Source organism: Periplaneta americana, chromosome 16, assembly GCF_040183065.1.
Source record: "Periplaneta americana isolate PAMFEO1 chromosome 16, P.americana_PAMFEO1_priV1, whole genome shotgun sequence".
NCBI lineage: Eukaryota > Metazoa > Arthropoda > Insecta > Blattodea > Blattidae > Periplaneta > Periplaneta americana.
Window position 1 is genome coordinate 163,527,187 of NC_091132.1, and position 13,333 is coordinate 163,540,519.

Sequence of the window (13,333 nt, forward strand, 5' to 3'; positions counted from 1 at the left end):
TCTACAGACGCACAACATAAACTTTTATCATAATTGATAAAAGTGTGTTTCACTACTGGATACCTGTCGAGTGATAATAGTTTTCCCTTTGTCATTGAAATATTGTACGAGGTCATACTCCAATAACTTATCACAAGCAGGCTTTCTCACCCCACTAAACTTTAGTAGGTTTTTTACGACGTTTTGTCACCATCTCAGGTTATTTAGCATCTGAATGATATGTGATAATGCTGGTGAAATGAGTCCGGGGTCCAGCACCGAAAGTTACCGAGCACTTGCTGGTATTGGGTTGAGGGAAAACCCCGGAAAAAACCTCAATCAGGTAACTTGGCCCGATCGGAAATCGAACCCGAGCCACCTGGTTTCGTGGCCACCTCACTAGTAATTTGAACACCTTCTAAACAATGAAAGCGATTATTTTCTCCGTATGAATAACCAGCAAACTGTAACACACTTCGAAAAAAAAATATATTCTCATAACTTGTTCTATTCACCTTTTCAATCCTCGCTTAGGGGAGTTTGGAACAAACCTTTTCAATTTCACATTGCATTCCTATATTAGTTACCTCCATTAGTTTACAGCTCATATTAATTCGGTAATAATTCTCCCGATGTCTTACTACGGCTCGCAGTGTGGCAGTCAACTGTTTCAGCCTGTTTTTTCGTAATACACGAAGACCTGAACCCTGACTCAACTCTGAATTTACATTTATGCTTTCAAATTTAATTTCAGTACATCAGTCTTCCTAACGCCTTCTTCCTGTTTTGAATTCGAATTTCAATCTAAAGAGCATTTCATAATCCATATTCCATTTTGATGTGTTCTTCCTTACGTTTTTCCATATTAACCATGTGTATTAAGTGAGTTGCTTTCACTATATTCCAAAGTATTTTACTTTATTTTTTTTTCTCTATTATGATATTATTTTCATGTTCTTTAGTATCGATTTTATTGTGCTATTATTATTATTATTATTATTATTATTATTATTATTATTATTATTATTATTATTTTGTAATATGTTAGTATTCTGTTCTTTAACTTTTTGTTAAATTTTAACTGCTTGTATACTTTGTGACCTGGTAGAGTGTAAGAGAAGGCCCTATGGCCTTAACTCTGCCAGTATAAATAAAGAATTATTAATTATTCATTAATTAATTTAATAATCGCCGTCTCTGAAGTGTTCAGAACAGTCACTGCTGTACTGCGAATGCACGAAATTTAAATGGTTGATTTTTCTCAACCAATGACTATATCTTTGAGATGATTTTTCGCGACTAGGACATCTGTGAAAACGTCCTTCCCTTTATAGGTTCAGGATTTTGTAGACTGGTTACAACCGAACAGAACACAATAAGATATTGCAAAGAGACTGATTACAAACTAATACTTCATCGACATTCACTAGTATCAAACACAGCTGGCCGACAGGCGCATTTGTCTACAGTGACGTCACTCCAAAACCTATTTTTTTATCCGCTTCAGTTACTAAAGTATTTGGATTTTTCAATTAATTTTACGATCAAGTAATATGTGACCATAAATTGCCAGGGTCTTCAATCGAGATATCGCATATCACTATCCTGTTGACTGTCTGCATGCATGCATATCTTTTGATTTAATCTGAATTTGAGAAACACTTTCCACATCAGGGCTGAGCACATTACTTGATTCTGAGAAATGAGCGCTGTGTGCTTTAAAGAGCGGTTCTTCCGAGCGCTGTGACGTATGCATACTGTACGTCATTCAGTATCGGTGCAATTGTGACTTTGCAGTATGATGGCGAACTTTGAAGGCTACACTAAAGCAGCCCGTATTCCCAATGCTTTTAATGTATCACGAGAGGAGTTCTCTTTGGTAGAGAGCAGTGGATTAGCAAAGTCTTTAATTTGTCATAAAACATTCCAACTGATTAAGAAGTTCAATAGCAAATGGCATTATTCTTTACAACATGCTACTGAATATGACAAATATGTTGGTAATGTACATAAATTAATACAACAACTTAAAGAAAATGTTTCTCACGTACATTAAATTAGAGTATCTATTTGATATTTATATTGCATTATAAGTTATTATATATTTAGTAATATATAATTTTAAATTATATAGTATTATGTCATAGCATAGTATATTACAACTTATGATATATATCATATCATATCATATTTTATTTACTTACTTCATCAATCTTTGTTCACGTCATGGCGAATTAGATGTGTTCCAGTTCTTAATGCGCCATCACTCTTTATATAAATATTACAAAACCAATAGATATTGGACCTATAAGTATCCTCAATTCACAATAATAATAATAATAATAATAATAATAATAATAATAATAATAATAATAATAATAATAATAATAATAATAATAATAATCCTTTATTACATATGAAGAGCTTGCGGGAAAAACGATGAATGTCACATTTCTATTAAGGATTACATAATGATCTAATTGAGTCTATAACTGCAAGATGAAGTGCTGTTTCTATAGAAAATAAAGGAAAGGACTACTGTATTCGTGGTGATAATTCTCCTTTTTACCACTTTTCATAAGAACAACATTAAATTTCGCAATAATTCATTGAATTAGATAATGACATCAACCTTAAGAAAACTGTGACATTCATCGTTTTTCCCGCAAACTCTTCATATGTTTATATTATAGTACCCTACCATTATGTAATATTGTTAAAGGACTGTGCGTATGGGTTATGTAAATAAGCCTCATGATTTGTGTGCGTGCATAGAGCGAAGTTTATTTCATTAAATTAATAAGTGTTAAGTACTGAATGAATAGAACAACAGCAGTGGTTCTTGTTATATTAATACAGGGAAGGTAACTGTAATGTGAGTCCGCCACTGCGTGAGCCTTCTCCTCTGGCTTGCCTTGTGGAGCGAGAGCAGCTCTGGCCGGCTAAATGTAGCCGCTCTCATGCCCTGCCTGTTCTACACACATCTAATCTGAACGGCTTTTTACATGTGTAAATATCTCGAGACCAATTGAAGGGTTCACAGCCATAGTGGGCCAAGCGACACTTATTAAAACTGGACAAAGCAAGGGATACATTTAAGTGAATACCATAGTTTAATGAAGAGTGACATATCATTTAGTTTTAAATTTGTATACTTTTTATTACTTGCTATGTTTCCATTCAATTATAGTAATAACTTCATTTTAACCCTTGTTTTCTACGGTTTAATTAAATGGCGCTTGGCCCACTATGGATCTGAACTCTTTAATTAAACCACATTTTTTTCAGAAAGGACCCAACCCACATTATACATAAGCTGAGAAAATGAAAAAGTGAGTGATAAATTTACAACTAAATATAACTACATACTTACTGCTTTAACGAAAAGCGTATTATACGAAGTATCTTTGTTAAAAATATGGATCCTTGAAAATATTTTATTATTAATATGAGTGTTGATATTTTCTGCAGAATGTGGTGCTATTGACACTCTAAATCCATACACACATCTCATTTGGATGATCTTTCGCCTGTGTGTGTGCGTACATGTTTGTATAAATATCCAGGCAATGCAAAACACTTCCCGCATACATCGCATTTGAGTGGTTTTTCGCCTGAGTGTATGCGTACATGTTTCTTGAAATATCCTGATTCCGTGAAACACTTCCCACACACATCGCATTTGAATGGCCTCTCACCTGTATGCGTGCGTGCATGTTTGTTTATATATCCTGACGAAGAGAAAGACTTTCCACATATATCGCACTCGAATGGTTTTTCACCCGTATGGATGCGTGCATGTTTGTTTAAATGTCCCGATACGGAAAAACATCTTCCACATAAATGACATTTGAATGGTTTTTCGCCTGTGTGTATGCGTGTATGATTAATTAAATGTCCCGATTCCGAGAAACATTTCCCACACACATTACATTTGAATGGCTTTACGCCAGTGTGGGTGCGTGCATGTTTGTTTAAATGCCCTGATACAGAGAAACTCTTTCCACACAAACTGCATTTGAATGGTTTTTCACCGGTGTGTGTCCGTGCATGGTCATTTAGGTTTCCCGATACCGAGAAACGCTTTCCACATACTTCGCATACGAACGGCCTTTCGCCTGTGTGTATGCGGGTATGAACATTGTAACTCGATAACCTTGTGAAAGACTTTCCACAGATATCGCAATGAAATGGCGCCTTGTCACTATGTAGGAGAGCATGTCTTTTTAAATCAATCAATCTCAAGAAATATTCCCCACACTTATCACATTTGCATGACTTGAATGTAGAACTTCGCAAATCGTTTTTCATTACAAAATCCTGATTATCGCACTTAGAACTGTGGCTAACGTCACTACCACTTAACTTGTCAAGACTGTAGCTACGACACTGTGTCAATGTGTCTTCTTCACGATCCACGCTTTCACGTTCTGTTGACACATTCTTTTGAACATTAACCACAAAGCTGAAACGAAAATGTAACATTCTACACGACAATCAATGTGGTGAGATCAAACATAATATACAGGGACATGAACATGGACATATGGAAGCAAACATATTCAAAACCTAGATGATGATGATGATGATGATCATAATAATAATAATAATAATAATAATAATAATAATAATAATAACAATAATAAAGGGTAATTATGCATAACAGCTACAGAAGCGATTTCAAATTTTATTCTTTCCCAAAACCCTACATTTTTACCCCCTTTTTCAAAAAAACTTAAAACCAAAAGTAGGAAAACAACGTAAACCGCAAAAAATTAATTAAACATTTTTTTTATCACATACCTTAATTTTCACTCCTTTTTCAAGAGGACAAATATAAGCAGTAATAACTTAAACTAATCTAACCAAATTAGCCACACAAAGACTGAATCAATTTCACAAACTCGTCAAACAATGTCAAACATGATAAACCTTACCTTAATAATACGGAGGATACAGGGCTGCAGCTGCTCTAAAGAATGCACACACTCTCTCTTCCATTAGATATTTACACTTTAACATATATTCTCTCAAATATCCAATGACGCAACCAAACGAAAAACGTCCACAACACTAAGTTTACTACGTGCCAGAAAGGTACCACAACGATCAACTTTCTTCCGTTTCACATGCTTCCGGTATAATCTCCCACAACGGAAGTTCAGATCCGTCCTATTTGCTCTCAACTCATGGCAACACACTTCGCAAATCATGCAATCCTTAAGTTTACCGTGTTTCACGAAATAGTATTCAATATCCTCCTCTCTCAACTCTATACAGATAACGAAATTCTTCATCCATTACAACTCATAGCGATAAACCACCTACAAGATGAGAATAATACACGCATCAACTACGACAAACTACAATCATAGAGCCAACGACTTAGAGAAATTCTAGCTCGTAACATACAGTAATCACTTAACCACAACCATCCAATCATACCGGAAGACACATCACCCAATAAGAACACACAACATTTCAGCCAATCAAAACACAATACATTAAAAGTTATGCACTCAACAACAGTCTTCTAAACAAGAGAAAAAAATCAAAGTTCAATTCTTCTCCATATTTAAAAAAATCTACTCTACCTCAACCGTAACTGACCTACGCATAATATACATGTACTAATAAATGAAATTCAATACTAAACACTACCAAACCACCAAAAGTAACAAAATGGCTTCTGTAGTTGTTCTCCATAATTACCTAATGGAGTATTAACAATAATAATGTCTTGCTTATTTATCACATCACATCTTTATATTGGGGAAGTGTTTTCTAAAAGGTTCAATATTTTGTGAAAGAGTATATTTTTCTTCTGGACCTCTCACACATTATGTTAGTAGTTGGTAGATTAGTGTATGATCTAATATGTATTTTGAACAATTTCAAGGGAAAAATTGTTCCGGGAAGACCAGATTTGCAAAATGTATTTTGTCTGACAACATGAAATTCATTGCTTTGATTAAACAATTTACGAATCACGAGACCTAACCTAAAAATGTATTTCGATTGATTACGTCAAATGATGAGTATGAATTTGCTGACTCTAATCTTGAAATCGTAACCACAACACAAAGCAACACATACAATAACTATTATGTATTAATATTAATAGTGATATTAATTAATTATTAGTATGTTCAAATTTCACTAGCTTCCAGTAATGGGCTCAGAAATCTGGAAAAATTTGAATTTTCAGAATTTAAACTAGAAAACTTGTGTGTCTGCTGCCAACATAACAGTTATAAAATCACTACCAGTTGTGGTATTTCTCAGTACCGAAATTAGAAAAGAAGTTGGCAAAAGAAAATTCAATCTGCAAACTAGAAAATCACCATAATCCACTAGCATATGTAGTAATGGGGGATAAATGGCAAGAAGGCCAGAACCTGTCAATCATACCTTAAGACTACAACACCAAATTATGTACTTGCATTTTTTGGGCTACAAAGATTTCACAAAGCAGCTATGTTTCTTTCACAACACGATAATTTTTAATCTTTTCTATTAATTGATTAAAACATATCGGATCAGTTTGCCAAAATTTTTAAATCAATGGATTAGATCAACAGCTTTAATTATATATTTATAGAGAGGAAACTATTTTTAGTAGTTTTGTCAACTTTATTAACCGAAAATAATAATTAATAATTTGGAATGACTTCAAATAGTTCGAGACAACATCAACTAAATTTATAAAATACAGATAAAATTGAAAACCACGGATACATTCCTGGTATTATAATAGAAAATAAGTATAGTATCATATTTGGAGAATAACAATATATGATGCACTGAACAAAATATTTAGACTGATAACAATGCATGGTATGGGATGGTAATTTGGGAAGAGTACTCCAGATAAGATTTGCGAAGTAGGAACCAAAAAAAAAAAGGGGGGGGGGAGGAAGGATGAGTAGAAGACGTTGGAATGCAAAGTCCACAAATGAATGGTGTAGAAGTACAGTCAACAGTGGCAGTATTAGTGGTAGTTAGTGGTGATAATGTTAGTAAACATGAAGAGAAACGCGCTATTTACCTTCCATAATGTGATGATCTCAGTCATAAATATAATATTCAAGATTGGAATGTCACTGGACTTATGTTTGATGCGCGAGGAACAATTCCCAAATTTACATTGGAGATTCTCAGAAAATTAAAGGTTCCTGATAAGACTCTTCAGACAATTGCATCAACCATTTTAAAAACTTCATTGAACATCATCAATCACCATCTCTATTTATCTTTATAATATTCAATGCATATTATTTATTTTTAATACATTTTTATCGTTTTGATAGCTACCACATCTTGTCACAGAATATTATTTTTTAAAATTTCATTATGTATTTCTTTAAAATTAATTTACATTTTCTTTTTTGTTCATTTGAATTGTTTAGGATGCCGATATTTTAAATCCAAGATTTGGAAGGCTATCATTTCGATGATATTCTCTGGTAGTATTAATTTTAATATCATAATATCTTGAATCCTTCATATCAACAGCAATCACACACCAGTACATTACCAATCTATACACATCGACACTCCCTATCTTCAGCCTTCTCGATCTCCTGTGTCTCCTATATATATAACTCTCTAACCCGCAATGCCTTCATAAAATCTTCTTCCTTCCATAATTTCCGTGATCTGCAATTTCTTTGTCACCCTGGTGCTTCCCATTTGTACATGGTTGCTGACCTTCTTTCCAACTAGTTCTTAGTATGTGGCCAAACCATCCCATGCATCAACGCTTTGCAAATTAATGTAGTAGGGTAGACCAGGGTAATTGTGAACACTTTTCATTGAATCAAATATGTTCCAACATTACACAATCCTCAGTAACGGTACGCATGACAAAGAAACATTGTGTTATTTTTACATCTTTTAATTGATAGTTTACATTTACCCCACCTGTTTACATTTACCCCTTCGAGGGGGGCTATCAGACACTGAACATCTTTTGTTCTCTTTCAGAAGAAAGAGCTGTACTCTTTCCCACTCCAATTTTTGTCACTGGCACATTTCGTCCCTTTAACCTATGAATATGACCGATATAGGAACTCAGTCTCCTGAGCTTCACGATAATTGTAGTTACTATTTTTCACATCCGTGACAATCCTCTCTAAATCCTCTACAGTGTAGTTGGGTAGGGATCTCTTTCTAATTTAATTTCTTGGCATTTCTATTTATTTTATTTGGTTATTTTACGACGCTGTATCAACATCTAGGTTATCTAGCGTCTGAATGATATGAAGGTGATAATGCCGGTGAAATGAGTCTGGGGTCCAGCACCGAAAGTTACCCAGCATTTGCTCGTATTGGGTTGAGGGAAAACCCAGGAAAAAAACCTCAACCAGGTAACTTGCCCTGACAGGGATTAGAACTCCGGGCCACCTGGTTTCGCGGCCAGACACGCTGACCATTACTCCCCAGGTGTGGTCTCTTGGCATTTTGATTACTGAAAACTACGAAATGTAACCATAGTAAAACAATTTAAACTATGGGGCAAATGTAAACACGTCATAATATAATGAACTGAGGTTATGTGAGATCTCAAAACCATTGTAATAAATGTTGACTACTATACATTACTCATAAAAACAACATATTCTTTAAAAAATAGCACTGTACATTTACTTACAAAGCCAAAAATGAAGGTGAAGCAAAATTCTTTCTCAACTTCTTTTGTAGACTCTTACAAAACATTCGTACACCACTAGACAGTTACCACTATTTGGCGCCAAACTGCTTTGTAGATCAGCCAACATGTTAATTTAAATATTCCCAGAATTAAAATTTTTATATTCACAGTTTTGTATTACTCACAGCATTTGTTTACAATAACCCCGTTTACAATTGCCCTGGTCTACCATATGTGATAATATTAATGAAGCAATGAAAAGAAAGAACAGTGTGAAGAGTCCCACACCGCACTCACCTATCTGTCACGCTCTCATTCTCCTCTCCTGTAACTTCCACTTTCAGCTCATCCTTTACTCTGTCCAAGTCACACAACCCTTCCTAAAACATAAACAGGTAGTAGAATAGAAAGATGGCGCGACTTTACTGTTAGAGTAAATCGATTTTGAAGCCAAACAACTGCTTTTAAATCTTACTGAGTCCAAGTATAAATTCCAGTAAGAGAAGACATCACAGATCTCACATTTCATATGGATCATCCATTTCTAATGTCCTAAGATTTGAACTGCATTGTGAAGAAGGGCGCATTCTAAATCGTTCTGGATTGCGTTGGGGAGTGTGCGCGCGCTTCTAGCGAGAAAATGGCTTGGGGGGGGGGGGAGAAGGGAACTCCACACGGCAGTCGGAGTGAGGGGGAAGGCTATGGTGGGAGGCAGCAAGGAAACGTCTAGAAACGGACAGTCCCCAAAAACTCTGGAACTAGCGCAGCATCGAAGACTCTATACTAAGGGCAGAAGAAATAGGCGGGTATGGCGACCCTCTCATTCACTACCCCCACTCCTTATCCCTCAGAACCTGCTTGGTGTACAGTCCTGTCCCAAATAACTTACTCCTTCATTCGCATGTTTTGCACTTTAGGAAAACATAAAAGAACAAATAAAATAATAACGTGATTTCTAATAATTACAATACCTGATTTACTGAATATTGTCTTCTTTAGTCAATTGTCCGAACATAGGTCTGAAAGTTATAAGTAACAACAATAATAAAGTCATACCTGGTATAGGTGGCCAATGACCCCTCGTTTTGGAAATATTGGCTATTGTTTGTGACTTACTTATGTTAGGTGCCTAATAGGGAAGCATTATACTATGTAACAGCTTAGCTCATATGGTTGGGTGCTGAGTTGTCATCCAGGCAGCCCCAGTTCGAATCCTAATGCCTTCTCATTTTTTTTATTATTATTATTATTATTATTATTATTATTATTATTATTATTATTATTATCGTCATTATTGTAATTAATTGTAATAGTATTTATGTGTAATAATTATTTTTGTATTATGTTTTTGTTATACTTGTGCTGAACTGTAATTGGCCACTGGCTGTTGTACAGCACATTAAATATGAATAAATAAATAAAAATTTATCATCATCATCATCATCATCATCATTATTATTATTATTATTATTATTATTATTATTATTATTATTATTATTAGAACCAAAAGGACAATTTGGCCCTAGAGTGCAACGTCAAGTAGACGAACTCACTTCTAAATTCGGAAATATATCTGTAACACGTTCTTCATCAGGAAAGCTGACATCTCAACTCTATAAGCAATACCTGGAGAAAGTAATAAAGACATATGTGAAAGAGCAGCCATTTCTTCTAATTCTGGACTCGTGGGAAGGGCAGGTAAATCCTTCTTTGTATGATGAAATATTTACAAATGAAGAAAATGAAGTAACGTGCAACATTAAAGTAATTTGCTGGATTATGCCAGTCCTGCGATGTTTATTCTTTTAGGCAGGTGAAGATTTTTTATCAAATATTTGCGAAATAGCTCTTTCCTTTTACAAACTGGACGACAAATTGCTTCAAGGTAGGGTGCCGTCAAAATTCACTCCTTAATTCACTTTCAGTTGTCAGCTCCTATATTCAAAGCCATGTTGAAGTGTGCGTGGTATGCATCAAAATTAATAAACGAACGAGAAGTGTTTGTGAATGTGAAGGATGTCTGTTTCGCAGAAGTGCGGAAAAATGTGTGTGACTGTGGACAACATTCTTTCATTTGCTGTGCATGATGCAGGAAGTATGTATGTTTTGTATGTTTTTATGATATTTATCATAATGAAACATGTACAAAATAAAGTGGAATAGAAACAGAACAGACACCAGTGACCTGCCTACGTGAGCAATATTTCCTTCTTTATCCTTTACAATACAATGTTAGTTAATTTGTAATTTGTTTAAAACATGACGAAGCGTTCAAGACATTGAGAAATATGATATAAGTAAATAGATTACTGTGATCACACTATTGATCATTATTAAAAGAAAAAAAATATAGTACCAGTTAAGATTCGAACTCAAGTTCCCTGAATAACAACTCAGCACCCAACCATATGAGCTGCGCTTTTACACGGTCCAATGCTTCCCTATTAGGCCCCTAACGGAAGTACGTCACAAACAATAGCCAATATTTCCAAAACGAGGGGTCATTGACCACCCATACCAGGTATGACTTTAAACAGTACTTCTTGTACTTTCATCTCACACAATCTTATTTCATTCGGTGATATACAGAGCGTGTCCTCTCCTTGTAAGCCAGGACATAATGGGTTATGGTGGCCAGTACTCTTTCTCCCTCCATTGCATACACAGCTGATTAGTAACACATTGCACTAATTAGACTTTAGATGGTATTATCATCTATACTAATAATAAATCTGTAGCCAAAATTTTTCTGGTAATTTTCGATTTTCCAAAAATAATTGATGTTAACATGTATAATTAACCATCCTGAAACCGAAAATCGCTCTTTTGAAATCTTTGTTTGAATGTCTGTCTGGATGTTTGTTGCTTTTTCACGCAATAATGGTTGAACTGATTTGTATCAAAATTGGAATACATATTAAGTTCGTTGTAACTTAGATTTTAGGCTATATGGCATTCAAAATACTTTATTTAAAAGGGGGGTTATAAGGACCCTGAATTAAATAAATCGAAATATCTCGCTTATTATTGATTTTCATGAAAAATATTACATAACAAAAGTTTCTTTAAAAATAATTTCCGATAAGTTTTATACTATACAATAGTTTGATAGGACTGATATTTAATGAGATAAATGAGTTTTAAAATTACAATAACACCATCTAAGGGACTGTACTGAAATAAAAACAAATGACTTTGTCTACAAGGGGTCTTGGACAACAACAATTGAAAGATATTAAACATAGCCTACAGAAAATGTTTGTGTTTGTAGGAAGTAATATCGGAAGCTAATTAATTGTTTAATTATTATTTCACCATTGAAAGATATAGTTTCTCTAGATGGACATAATTCTACTATGTTATTACAGTAACTTCTGAAACATATAGCAAGTAATATAAAGTATACACATCAAAACTAAATGATATGTCAATCTTTATTAAACTATGGTTGCATGTAATAACAATTAAGGAACATGTTAAAGGAATTTTCATTGCACCAAATGATTGCTCTCTGGACAAAAATGACCGCATATTAATTATTTAAATACAATTTAAATTAAGCAACATATTAAACGATTTATTCTTCTATCAAACACGAATGTTCCCTGGGGCAGATGTCCTATTTTAATTATTAATTACTTTATATTTATTTATAACAGGTGCAGCGGAGCACACGGGTATGGCTAGTTTATAATATTTCGCAACTTAGCCATTTCACAAATGTAATGATTATCATTATGTAATGTGAACCTAATATGAGAAATAAAATATTTAGCATTACACACAATTAGTACTTTGTTTTTATGTGTTTTCAGATTATTGTATTGACATAGTAACTACTAAATAATGTTTATATAGTTATCTACTTTGTGAATCATGAGGAAATTAAAAAATTAAAGTGCAAAGAGTTAATATATTTTTACTGTGTGTAGAAAATTACACGTTATTGTAACATGAACGAGCTTCGCAATAAAAAAAAATGATTATGTATTAGAAGCACACTTAAGAATGGCTTAGATCGACCTGGTTCGCGAGTTGGTATAGCGCTGGCCTTCTGTACCCAAGGTTGCGGGTTCGATCCTGGGCCAGGTCGATGGCATTTAAGTGTGCTTAAATGCGACAGGCTCTTGTCAGTAGATTTACTGGCATGTAAAAGAACTCCTGCGGGACAAAATTCCGGCACACCTGGCGACGCTGATATAACCTCTGCAGTTGGGAGCGTCGTTAAATAAAACATAACATTTTAAGAATGGCTTAGCTTAGCAAAACAAATAACACAATAAATATGACTAAAAAATCGTTCTACAAAAGTTCTCTTAACCAAACGTAGAAAAACACTACACGCCTTGGCAGTGACTGTCTGCATTGATGATAGAACACTTTTAATGTCTTTTTCAAGGGAAAAATTGTTCCGGGGCCGGGTATCGATCCCGGGACCTCTGGTTGAACGTACCCGGAACAATTTTTCCCTTGAAATTATTCAAATCTGCTTTACAGGGAGCTTCACCTGAAAGACTAGATTTGCACTTTTAATGTCGTCACAAACTTTAAGTTCTTTCAAGACACACTAAACTTGATAAATAACGCCTGTATGAATTCTGATATCAGGGCTCTACTGAGAGATGATAGCAATTACTTGGATAATTAGTATTTAAAAATACTGTTTATTATATTATGATATATTTTTTCGTACAAACTATA

General features: G+C 34.3%; 1 protein-coding gene across 1 annotated transcript in view; it reads right to left on the reverse strand.

Annotated features, from left to right (window-relative positions):
- Positions 1-13,333, reverse strand: part of LOC138691722 (jerky protein homolog-like) — a 61,081-nt gene that overhangs the window by 34,097 nt on the left and 13,651 nt on the right. The window contains exon 3 of the mRNA XM_069814021.1: positions 8,930-9,012. The gene's annotated coding sequence lies outside the window, so the exon portion shown is untranslated. The remainder of the gene's footprint in view (positions 1-8,929; positions 9,013-13,333) is intronic.